The following is a 13539-nucleotide window of genomic DNA, read 5'->3' as shown; positions in this document are numbered from 1 at the left end:
GGGATTATAAATTTTCCCCTTCGAAATTTTCTAAAGTTAATATGACCAGCGTGTAGTGGATTTTAACCCCCAAAAAGTCAACAATGTTTTTGTATGATTCTCAAGATTGTCCTATATTGTGCAAAAAAAAAAAAAAAAAAAAAAAAAAAAAAAAAAAAATGGATGAATTCTGTGACATACATAAATAAACTAGGCTGGAAGATCATCATGTATGCATTTAACGTAATCAGCTACAACCTACTAGTGTCTTGTAGTACTACTACATATAATAAATATAAATAATAATAATATAATAATAATAATAATAATAATAATAATAATAATAATAATAATAATAATAATAATAATAATTCCGTGACTTGTCATAGGAAAAAGCCATGAACCTCTCGTCCTGCAATGGACTCTCGATAGATAGAGAGAGCTTCTTGCATCACAGTAGATTCAGACAGCAATTTACTTCTATTCTCCGGATGGATGGGTAGATGTGTAATTTTGCAAAGACGAATGCCCGTCTATTTGGCCCAACTTCTCAAATACCTTTGGTGCAACACGTGGATCATATCCAGCTGAAGCCATCAGCAAAACCCCCATGTAATCTGCTTCAATCTCCATTCTACAAAACAAAACACACACATTTTCCATACATATAATTTAACAACCACCACACCACTTTATCAAATAAATAGTTGTTGGTGCATAAATCCCGAGTTCTATTACGTTTATTTTCTATTTGTTATGTACTTGATATTTCAGTCATATATGTACGTGGACACTTATACTTTGTGTTTATGATGCTTAGTATAATGTCGTGAATAGGTCAAGCAGTCGGTTGGCTGCTCAAGACCATCGACCGATGGTAGGGACCATCGGTCGAGGGACTGTCACCATCGGCCGAAGGTCTCCGACCACCGGCCGATGGTCGCTGTATTTAGTATAAATACGGGTTTCGTGGTTTTGTGTTAGGTTACACACCATAAACCCTTAGGTCGTCGTATTACTTGCTGCTAATCGTCCCAAAACCCTTACCAACCGAATACACAGTCTTAGGCATCGATTCTATCAATTATTCATTGGTTAATTCGATCCCGTTAGTCTAATACGTATTCGACTCATTCTAATTAGTGTTTCCGCCATTAATCTAAATACAACGTATGATCTAAGGTCCAAACTACATCTACAATAGTAATTGGTCGAACAAAAGCTAGCTAGCTATATAAGCACTCAGCTTGACTATATAATAAAGTGTTCACTTAAATCTTCTCATATGTTTTTTTTTATGTATTTATTATGTATGTTGATTGATAATTGATAATTTTAAAACAAATTTTGAGTACCAATTTATATGAAAGAGTGCAGTCACTATTTATTTACTCTAATTGGACAAACTAGGGGAACATGTGTACTATATTAGTATTTTAATTTTACTTTTAGTCAGATATACACGTTTTCAGAAACAATCGGCCTAAACTGAGACTAGTTAGTCGTTGACCAACTTCGATTGTATTTGACCGATTAAAATTTGGAGTTTTGACAACTTTATACTAACAAATGCAACCTCTAATGAAAATCATATGCATGAGTTGATGACTAAAATGGCATCAACTAATGTTGTCACATGAAATACACCCATCCCCGTAAGGTTATAACATACCTTTCGGAAAAAAGGAAGCTTAAGTAGAAGACTTGATATGGTGTCGACATCTGGCATCAAAAAAAGATTCAGAATTAAGTGCCCAACTGTATACCCCAGGTTGTTTGTGATCTTTTCAGCTGAATGTCTTGCTACCATATGTGCAACCTACAACACATTCATTCATATTCATATCTAGTTTAAATACAAACACATAATAAACACAAATAATAAACACTTAAAACCAGCTAAACAAACATACCTCATGCCCAATTATAGCAGCAATCTCTTCATCCGCTCTGAAATGCTTCAACAACCCAGTAAATACAACAATCTTCCCACCAGGCAAGCAGAAAGCATTAACCACATCAGGATCATTCACCACCAAAACTTCCAATTTCAACCCTTCTAAATGTTCCACATCCGAGTTCTCCCCCTTTACTCTCCCATTCACCGTTTTCAACCCTCGTTACAGAGCATCGAATATATCTTTTGAAATCATTCTAACCCTAATACTTTCAGGATGTAATGCAGGCAATACTTTCCCATTAAATCCATCTTTCATGCTCTGAAACTCATCCTCTCCTATCATCCTCTCCAATTTTTTCGGCAACAAAACCAGACGTTTCCTATTAGTATACGGTACCGTTTCAATGTTCTCAAAATACAGAGCAACACCAATCCCTGATCCTAATACTACTACTATCAAAACTTTTTTAGGGTTATCAAGCCAACTTTTATATACCCTAGGTTTAACTGGTCTTAAATCAACAACATAATAATTTCTATAACTACTTCCGAGAAACCTAAAATTAGAGCTCTTGTTAACAACATGTGAAAATGAACAGGACTTAAGAACCCTAGAAGTTGGTAATGATACCGCAATCCGCATGCTCACCGCGAATGTATGCGGACAATCACTATTGTGCGTATGCGTGTTCTTGTGTGCCGTATGCGGCGTGCGAATGCCTTTGTTCCCGGTACGGCGGTTGCTTAGCTGTCAAGTAAATATCTTTTCCATAATTATATCCGTGATTCGGGGGAGTCAGTTATGGATGAGATTATCATGATCTGGGACGGTTCTAGAATTAGGGTTTGCCTATAAATACAAACCCTAATCATCGTTTACCACACACAGCACATTACGTAACCATCGCATACGATACACATTACGTAGAACAGCATCATTCAGCATCTTTTCAAGGTTAACAGGTTAATCTTTTGTAAGCTAGTACCTACGACCTTATTTGGGGCCTTCCGATCAGCGACCGCTATCGAAGGTGGACTTAATCACTGGGCCACCCCGCCGACATCATCATGTCGGCCAGGGTTATTCCCGGTAGCCGGACCGGAGAGCCACGTTCTAAGATCCTTAAACCCCTCTTTACGTATTGAGCAGGCATATTAAACCCCACGGTTAAAATATGCATGATCAAGTGGTGCTTTCATTGAGAGTCGAATTAATTCAAGACTGTTTAATTGCTTTTTCTTTTAAGGTTTTGAATTGTATGACTCGTTATTTACAAAAATTTTAAATTTTTTTCTTTAACAGTATCATGACTTCTGAGGAATCATCGGAACATACCCAAACAGATGTTCAGAACGCACCGTCTGGTAGTCAACATACACCGGTTATGACTACGGGGGCCGCTACTCAGGCGGGATACACGATATACCCTCCACCTATATCCGGCGAACCCTTTCAGAGGTACAAGCCGATATATTCAGACGGGGTCACACCGCCAAGAGCAAACTCACCAGTCACAACCACGCGGCTGGACTTTGCGTCAGTGGATACAAGGGTCATCTTTGCAGGCACTGGCGGTGGAACAACGGGGCCGCATGTGGTTTGCTGCGGCCAGGTACCTATTTACAGTACCACTGTTTCAATACCTCTGCATACGCAGAGCATTCAGCAGAATTCGTCATTTACACCGTTGCAACCTTGGCAACCACCGCGCCCAGTTTCACAATTTTTAACTCCTGCGGATGCGCAGGCGTTACTTAATAGTTGGGGATTTGGGGTCATCCCAGATGCGAACTCTCATTGGGCGCCGATAACAGCGCAGCAGCAAAGCACAGCGCATACAGTTGGGCTTTTAAGTGTGTATCCTCAAGTTTCGCAGATATCTGCGCCACAGGTTTCGCTTCCTTTACAGCCACCTGTGTACTCTGCGTCTTCAAGTTATCCCTCTTTTCCAACGCAGCAGCCTTGGTTATATCCACAGACGCAGGGTCAATCTTGGCAAAATGTTCAAGGGCAGGCAAATCTTGCAAGTCAATTCATGCAGGCCGCATCTCCTGATATGGTTCACTTATTTTCACAACCTGACTTTGTTCAGGACATGATGAAGCGTTTCTTTGCAAATTTGAAAGGGGACCCTGTTAAACCACCCTTCGAGCTACCGACTACCTTTGACAAGTTTCCTCCGCATATATCCGCATACCTGTTTCCATCAGCACCAAAGATACCTAGCACGATGGGTACTTACAATGGCCTGACCGATCCAGATGATTTTTTATAGCGCTTCGAAGGCGCAATGCGCACTCAAGGCTGGGTGGATCCGGTTGCGTGTCAGATATTTCCTATGACACTACAGGGTATTGCTCGTGAGTGGTTTAATAAGTTGCCGGCGGGTAGTATTGCCGGGTTTATGGATCTGCGGACAAAGTTTTTACTGCAATATCAGAATCAGAGACCACGCAAGCGCACTCACATTGAATGCCATGACATCGTGCAGAAGCCCAAGGAATCTTTGGGCGAATTTCTCACAAGGTATACTAATGAGTGCCTGCGTATACCAGATCTCAAACCAGAGCAACAGATTTCCGGACTCATACATGGTATAAACTCAGAACGTCATCCAACACTGGTAAGGCGTCTGCGCCATACAGTCCCAACAACTTATGCTGAGGCGCTTAATGAATGCCACGACTATATGCGGAGTGGCGAAGATAATGACATTCCAACAGCTAGCTCATGCAACGAGAGAAAGGACGATGATGATCGTTCGCGCGATCAAAGTCGTGGTAATAACTCTCGTGGAAGGTATCCTAGCGGTGGTCCCATCAGGAATGATAAAGGGAAATCAAGTGGCAATTATCGAAACAATAATCAGCGCGGCATCAATAATCAGAACTATGCGCTACTCAAAAGTTTGTCCAAAACGCCCAAGGAAATTTTGGCAACGGAGCCAGTATGCGCGACCTTCGCGGTTCCAACTCCGCTTACAGAATTTGGCAAGCGGGACAAAACAAAGTATTGTGAATTTCATGACGATTATGGTCACGACACCAATCGGTGTAAAAACTTGATGGAACGGGTTCTGGAAGCGCTTCGCGGCGGCAAATTAGATCATCTAAAACCACCTAAAAAGGACAAGGGAAAGACCGCAGAAGAGGCTTCGAAGTCTAAGACTTTCGCGTGGCAGAAAGTTGACAAAGCGAAAAATGCCGATTTAACCATTAACATGGTTGACGCAGAGAAAATCAGCCAGCGGAGAAAGTACAACGATCACCAGGATTGGGAGCTTCTCCCGATCACTTTCCCTCCTGTAATGTCAATTGATTCTGTTAACGAGCCCATTATCATCAAGTGTCGCATCCCCGATTGCGGAATCCAGGTTAAGCGCATGCATGTTGACACTGGCAGCGGTGTCGATATTATGTATGAGCATTGTTATCGTTTCCTTCCGGCAGAAGTCAAAGCGCAGTTACGCCAGCCTGATATTACGCTATCAGGGTTTTCTGGAGAAAACTCGTGGCCGCTAGGCCGAATAGAGTTAATGATAGAGCTTGCGGATGACAGGAACCCGCAGATGATCAGGCGTGAATTGGTCGATTTTTATGTGGTTCGTTCAACTTCACGATATAACGCACTGCTAGGGAGAAACTTCATACGGCGTTTTAACATTATCCCATCGGTAGTGCATGGTTTGATTAAGTTTCCCACACTAGGAGGTGTTGCCACAGTTGCGTCACATCAAGCAACCGAGTTGTGTGGCTCAGTTGCGCCTATAAGCACTCCTAGCGTGGGAGAACAACTGGCAAATTGTGCAGTCATAGCAAATCGCTTGCATCCGGATAAGCGAATTAAAATCGGCGCAGGCTTGTCAGCCGAAACAAAGGCCAAATTGCATGGAATTTTGTCCGCAAACGCAGATGTTTTCGCGTGGCGAGAGTCAGACATGACTGGGGTTTCGCGTGATATTGCGGAACATAAGTTAAATGTTAATCCATCATTGACACCCGTTAGGCAAAAGAAGCGGCATATGGCTCTAGACCGCAGTGATTGGTTGTACGCAGAGGTGGACAACCTTGTCAAAGCAAGCATTCTGCGGGAAGTGCGTTATCAGACATGGGTTGCAAATCCTGTATTGGTAAAAAAGGCTGACGGTAACTGGAGGATGTGCGTTGATTTCAAAGATATTAATAAGGCATGTCCCAAGGACAACTACCCTCTCCCGGAGATAGACTGGAAGGTAGAATCACTATCGGGATTTAGGTACAAGTGTTTTCTGGACGCGTACAAGGGTTATCACCAAATCTTAATGGCTGTGGAAGATGAGGACAAGACTGCTTTTCATACGCCGCAGGGTATTTATTGTTACACAAAGATGCCTTTCGGTTTAAAGAATGCTGGCGCGACCTATCAGCGTGTAATTGACGCAGCATTCAAGCACCAAATCGGTAGAAATCTTGAAGCGTACGTCGACGACTTGGTAATTAAAAGTAACACCGAGGAAGACATGCTCGCGGACATCCTGGAAACGTTTGCATCTCTGCGCAGGATCAACATGAAGCTTAACCCGCTTAAATGTAGTTTTGGGGAAGAGGAAGGCAAGTTTTTAGGTCATGTGGTGACTGCGCGGGGTATCAAGGCCAATCCCAAAAAGATTGAAGCCATTGATAATTTGCCATCTCTAAAGACAAAGAAAGATGTGCAGAGTCTAACGGGGAAGCTTGCGGCTATCGCACGGTTTCTGTCGAAAGCCGCAGAACGATAGTTACCATTCTTCAATACTTTGAAAAATTGTTTGAAGAAAAAAGACTTCGTATGGACTCAGGAAGCAGAATCAGCCTTTCAGGAGATGAAAAAGGTGCTTGCAGAATTACCAACACTTACTGCGCCAGTATCAGGAGAAACGCTAACGCTGTACCTCGCGGCATCGAAAGAAGCTTTCAGCTCAGTCCTCATCGCGGATCGCGGAAAGGTAATCCATTAATTTGCATGCTTTATTTATATCGCAGAAATTTAACGACTGAGGTTTTTCTCAGACGCAAATGCCGGTCTACTTCGTAAGCAAGACGCTGACATCAAGCGAAGTAAACTACTCACCAATAGAAAAGCTTGTATATGCGCTGGTCCATACGGCGCGGCGTTTGCGCCGATATTTTCAAGCACATCCAATCGTGGTTCTAACTGATCAACCAATCAAACAGGTTGGTAAACGCCTACTTTGCGGCAATGACCGGGGTTACCGCATTGACTAACGCAATCATTTTTCTTTCAGGTGTTGTACAAGCCTGAGATTTCTGGCCGAATGGCTAAGTGGGCAGTTGAATTAGGTGAACATGAAATAAATTTTTCTTCGCGCAGTGCGGTTAAGGGTCAAATACTTGCTGATTACCTAGCAGAATTACCTGCGGATGTCGAGGCATCAGCAGAACATCAGGATCCGCCTGCACCAACTTTGTCATCATGGGAATTGTACACCGATGGTGCATGCAGCGCAACTGGTGCAGGTGCGGGTGTAATTTTAACAGGCCCGGATGGCGAAGAGCATACATACGCACTGCGGTTTAATTTTGCTGTTACAAACAATGAAGCAGAGTATGAGGCTCTGTTAGCAGGTATGCGCATTGCGCATAGGTTAAATGTTAAAATTTTGCACGCATATGTGGATTCAAAGCTAGTATGCAGTCAGGTCAGCGGAAATTTCGAAGCGCATGACATAGCCATGCAGCAATATCTATCGCTTGTTCACAACCTCGCTGACCAATTTGAAGCTTTTCAAATCTCCCACGTAATGCGTGGGCAAAATAAGAAGGCGGATGCGCTAAGCAAACTGGCTGCCTTGGCTTTTGATCATATGGGGAAGAAAGTTCTAATAGAAGAACTCAATGCAAAATCCATTGTTTTGATGCCTTTAGTGGCACCAGTTGAGGAATCAAGCTCAACATGGATGACGCCAATCGTGGATTTTCTGCGGGATGGCACTTCTCCTGCAGATTCCGCGGACGCAAAGAAAGTCCGCGTTAAGGCACCGCTGTATGCCCTTGAGGGTAACGTCCTATATCGAAAGAATTATTTGGGACCGCACTTAAGGTGCATTGGCCCGAAAGAGGCGGAGGAAGTTGTACGCGAGGTGCATGAGGGTGCATGCGCACTCCATTCGGGGCACAGGTCCATTGTGTCAAAAATAATGCGGCTAGGATATTATTGGCCCACCATGTACGCGGATACTGCGCGCATAGTTAAGCAATGTGAATCATGCCAAATACATGCACCTATTAGCAGAGCACCTGCGCATCCAATGATACCAGTCTCCTCACCGTGGCCATTCTGCAAATGGGCAATCGACATAGTCGGACCATTCCCAAAAGGCCGAGGTAATTTTATCATTTATTTTCTTAACATGTTACTCACATCAGCACCTTACGCACATTCTGCACACGCAGGAAACATCAAATTCTTGATTGTTGCAATCAACTATTTCACAAAGTGGGTTGAAGCGAGACCGCTGGCAGCAATCTCAGGAAAAAGGGTGCGAAATTTTGTATGGGAAGACATCGTCTGTCGATTTGGTATACCAAATGAAATTGTTAGCGATAACGGTACGCAGTTCGCGGGTGACCCTTTCCGCAGCTGGTGCGCGGAGCTTAATATTAAGCAAACTTTTACATCTGTCGCGCATCCGCAGGCGAATGGCCAGTGCGAAGTCACCAACCGGGATATAGTAGCTGGAATCAAAGCTACGTTGGGTCATGGTCGCGTTGGTTGGGTGGATGAGCTACCGAAGGTTTTATGGGCGCATAGAACAACACCCAAAGCAATCAATGGTGAGACCCCGTTCAGTTTGGTCTATGGATCAGAAGCTGTTGTACCCGCAGAAATTGGGGTACCAACGTTCCGCATACAAAATTTTGATGAGCAAAATAACTCTGAAGCTTTGCGGGAAAATCTTAATTTGCTGGAAGAGCGCAGACTCTCTGCGGCTGTCAACGAAGCAAATAACAAGCAAAAAATCGCAAAGTACTATAATCAGCGTGTGCGTTCGCGCTCTTACAAGTGCGGTGACTTGGTTTGGCGTCAGAACGACACAAGTCATGCGGAGGATACTGGGAAACTGGGCCCCCGTTGGGAAGGTCCATACAGGGTAGCGAAGGCAAACAATACCGGGGCGTACCATCTCGAGACACTAGATGGAAAACCTGTGAAACGCACTTGGCATGCGACGTTATTGAAAAAATGTTATATGTAGCTAGGTGGACCTGATCACTCCAGTTTATTGTAGCATATTATGTTTTCTATGTATTTTTCGTCCGTTTGGATGTGTCGCGGTTGTAATTGTGATTAATGCCAATTAAATATTTACTCGCGCATACTTTTGTTGTTTAAATCTTTTTTGTATGCGGTTCCTGCCTACTTAAGGGGTGTCCTCTAGCCCCCGTGCGGCAGAAGCCTGTTTGGTTACAAGGCTAGACGCTAACGGCAGGCAAAGGGAATTGGTTTTCCCCTAGCCAAGCGCCACGCAGACTAGATGGCTGCAAAGTCGACTTAAAAAATTACAAGCATTGGTTTGCTTGTGCGTAATTACTCTCGCATTGGTTTGCTTGAGGAACTCAAAGCATAAAAACATTGGCTTGTTTTTAGTTGCGTTTCCTACCATACAGCTATAGTGCACCTCTAGTACATGACAAAGCGATAACGCAGTAGCTTTCGAGTCTAAATTATTAAAGGGTAATTGTTAAAGTATTGGTTTATTTTACGCAGTAATACCCGCATACGCATGAGTTTTGGTTAACTATGCGCATGGGCATGCGGTTCACATTTTGTTTTGATTCGCGATATATAAACAAATAAACACACTACGCATGCATATCAGGAATATATATACATCAAATTAAGTTGTTACATAAGAGGTAATTATTTGTAACGCCTGCCCAACACGGGACTTAGGGCTGCAAAAATACAAATACCTGCCTAAGCATAGGACTTACGGCGCAATCCAGCACTAATAATCCTCCTTTAAAAACCCATCGATCGACATGTTCGGGTCCGCAGTGAATGCGTTGATTAGGGGGATAGGGATGGACTTGATGGATTCTTCCGCCTCCATTAACGCTGCAGTCGTTCCCTCTTTTAGCTTCTTTTGAACGATGTCGGGGAACGGCGGTGTTAGACCGCAAGCTTGGATTACCTCCTGCACAGCCTTGTTGATTTCATGGTCCCTGACCGTATCAACGTAGGCATTGAACTTGTCGGACACAGGCTCTGAGTCCATCACCTTTTGCGCAATGGTAGGGAGTGCGGTGCGCAGCTTCGCTAAATCCGCCTCTGCCAGCTCGCGGTTGGTTACCGCGTCATCCCTTTCCCTCGTAACTTTCTCAAGCTCCGACCGCAAACGTTCTGCATCCCCCTTCGCCTGCTCAACCGCACCAACCAGCTCACGGCTCTTTTTTCTTTCCTCAATCAGCGCGGCTTTGGTTTCATTCGCGGTCGACTCAACCGCCTTACGCGCCTCCTCAGCAGCATCCCTATCCTTCTTGACCTGATCTACACCCGCCTGCAGAAGTCCTAGCTCTACCTCTTTGCGCAAAGCTAGCTGGTATATGCTGGAAGAGCGGCGGGCCTGATCCGCAATCATGCCGAAAAATACAAGGCCGTTTTGAATGAAGGCATTGTGTGCCTGGTTAAACGGTAGAGCGGCCAGTTGCTCGCGAAATTCGTCCGGAAAGATTTGCTGCAGGAACGCAGACTGCTCTGCGGCATTTTCCGCGGAAGACTGTGTGAGTTGGCTGAGGTTGGCAACGCGGAAGCTACCTTGCGGAGGAGTTGGTGTGGAATCGGAATCCACGTGTATTGTCTTATCCTTTGATGTGGCGGTAGCTTGGAGATCTGGGTTGACCCGCGGGGTGGACGACTGCGTCTCCTCCACATGCTCTGCATATCAGTAAATAGTTATAACGTGAACTTTATTATGCGGTAAAGGCGCAAGGAATGGACGCTTACCAGTGATGGAGGGAAGTAGTTCTGCGGAGCGTGGCTCGATTGGAACAAAGTTATCGTTCTGCATGTCCTCCCTTTGTTTGGGAGTCTTCTTCTTCTTCTGCTGAGCCGCAGAGGTCTCAGCTGCTTTGCGTTTGTTGCCAGATGCCGCCGGCGATTGCTCCACGTTTTCGCTAGCTTTCTCCTGCTCTAGCTGTACGTTCACATCTTGCTTGCGGAAGGAGATTCCCGCAATCTCTTCTGCAGTCAGCACCTTCTTCATCCTCATTTCTGCAAAGATACGCGCATGCGTTAGATAATATACATACAAACAGTTTAGTACGCGATTATACTATTCCTACCCTTTCCATCCGGTCCGACTATGGCTGGGCGCACATCCTCCCATGTCCAGTGTGCGGATATCTTCCCTAGCCGCAGCATTACGTTCCCATATGATCGATGCACTAGCTGTGCGTTTGCACACTCCGCTAATAGTTTTCTTTCATCCTCATCCAGGGCGGGGGTCTTGTTTACATCCTTCTCCACCTTCTCGAACCATATCAGCGTTTGCGGGAAGTTTGCACTCACCACAGTTTGGTCGACGAAAAAGAATGTCTCTTTCCAATTCCCTGCATTCGATTTTGGGGTCTTGGTGAAGTTTTGACGAGCGAAGAAGGTGAACCACGATTTGTGGTGGTGGGCTAGTCGGTATAAATGGCAAAACACCTTCACCGGGGGCACTTTCTTGAGTGCAACGCACCACATCTAGAACAAGACTATTTTTCCTATAGCGTAAGGGTGTAACTGACCTAATCCGACCTTAAAGTGATCTAGCACGCCCAGGAAGAAATCAGTAGGAGGAACCCTAAAGTTGCCATGCTTAAAAGCATGTTCGTAAATAGCCACCTTTTTCTCCGGTGGCTCGTGGGCTCGCTGATTGGACAAAGGGGGCACCGGATTGTACTTGGCTAAGGGAGGATACTGTTTCACTAAGTAATCTATGTGCTTCTGCTCTATAACAGACTCTACGCTATCTACATACGTCTCGTTAGCTTTAGTCATTTTCTAGGAGTAATCGGATGAATACTAACCTTTAAATGGTGGCCGGAATGTTCGATTTTTGATCGGAATTCAAATTGGCAGCGTAACGAGGAAGCTTGAAGCAGGAAAGTGGAAATGAGCTGCAAAATGGGGTATTTATAGGGCAGATTGGATGGAGTGGTATGATCGTGGCTGTACACGTGTTACGCAATCGACGGCCAGCACTTTATTTATGCGCGTGGATGCCGGTTGGGTATGATTACATGTACGCGCGTGGTTGGCACGCGCCTGACACACTGCCACTTTATGTCATGTCCGCCGAATGGGCTTCTGCGATTGTGACAGGCATTTAATGGCATCGAGGCGCACGCGGAATATTAAATGCTAGCCGTTTTCTTGTTTTTTCTTTCGCTTAATAGTTTGATATCATACGCCTCGCGCCATATAACATCAAACTGGGGGGACATAATGATACCGCAACCCGTATGCTCACCGCGAATGTATGCGGACAATCACTATTGTGCGTATGCGTGTTCTTGTGTGCGGTATGCGGCGTGCGAATGCCTTTATTCCCGGTACGGCGGTTGCTTAGCTGTCAAGTAAATATCTTTTCCATAATTATATCCGTGATTCGGGGGAGTCAGTTATGGATGAGATTATCATGATCTGGGACGGTTCTAGAATTAGGGTTTGCCTATAAATACAAACCCTAATCATCGTTTACCACACACAGCACATTACGTAACCATCGCATACGATACACATTACGTAGAACAGCATCATTCAGCATCTTTTCAAGGTTAACAGGTTAGTCTTTTGTAAGCTAGTACCTACGACCTTATTTGGGGCCTTCCGATCAGCGACCGCTATCGAAGGTGGACTTAATCACTGGGCCACCTCACCGACATCATCATGTCGGCCAGGGTTATTCACGGTAGCCGGACCGGAGAGCCACGTTCTAAGATCCTTAAACCCCTCTTTACGTATTGAGCAGGCATATTAAACCCCACGGTTAAAATATGCATGATCAGTTGGGTAATTAGTAAACTTACTGGATTGATTAGCAATTGCAGTTGGATTTATGATTAGGGAAACTGCATCAAACCCTAGTTTTGATCTTCTATACAATGCCATTTTTTAGGTTTCTCAAAGTAGAAAACATGAAATTGTTGTTATTTAAGAAAAATTATAATGAGGGTGATCTGTGGTTCGTGGTTTTTGTGTTTCTGTAATTTGGGGAAGTACTCGTCGTACAGTAAAGAGATGGAAAAGCGTGCAGATAATCAAAGCCTAATATATTGGGCTATATAACTCAATCAGACCCAAATAGATAAGGCCCAATTTTAATCGGCTTATTTCAAATCCACACAACGACTAAAATCAGTTTAGAGAAATTGGTCAAAATACCCCCATTTTCAAAAATTGTTAGATCATAATGCATTTTGCTGACTTAGGATCTCAATATATTTACTAATGTACCCCTCAAATAATAGTTGGAGAAAAAACAGAAGCATTTTCAATTGCAAAATTCAACATCGATCAGTTATCCCCAATTCTCTCTCAAAGTTGAACCTTATTTCGTGCATGAAAGTGCGAAAATGCTTGAAGAAGTGTTATCATGCTATCTTAGCTCACGTGAAGGAGATAGAGTTGGAAG

The 13539-nt window shown here is 44.1% G+C and overlaps 1 pseudogene; it reads right to left on the bottom strand.

The window, feature by feature from the left end:
- Nucleotides 1–362: 362 nt before the first annotated feature.
- Nucleotides 363–13016, bottom strand: LOC139874766 (mitochondrial metalloendopeptidase OMA1-like; annotated as a pseudogene).
- Between the last annotated feature and the right edge of the window lie 523 nt (nt 13017–13539).

Source organism: Rutidosis leptorrhynchoides, chromosome 11 (genome assembly GCF_046630445.1).
Source record: "Rutidosis leptorrhynchoides isolate AG116_Rl617_1_P2 chromosome 11, CSIRO_AGI_Rlap_v1, whole genome shotgun sequence".
NCBI classification, from domain to species: domain Eukaryota; kingdom Viridiplantae; phylum Streptophyta; class Magnoliopsida; order Asterales; family Asteraceae; genus Rutidosis; species Rutidosis leptorrhynchoides.
This window is presented reverse-complemented; position numbering and strand designations above follow the sequence as displayed.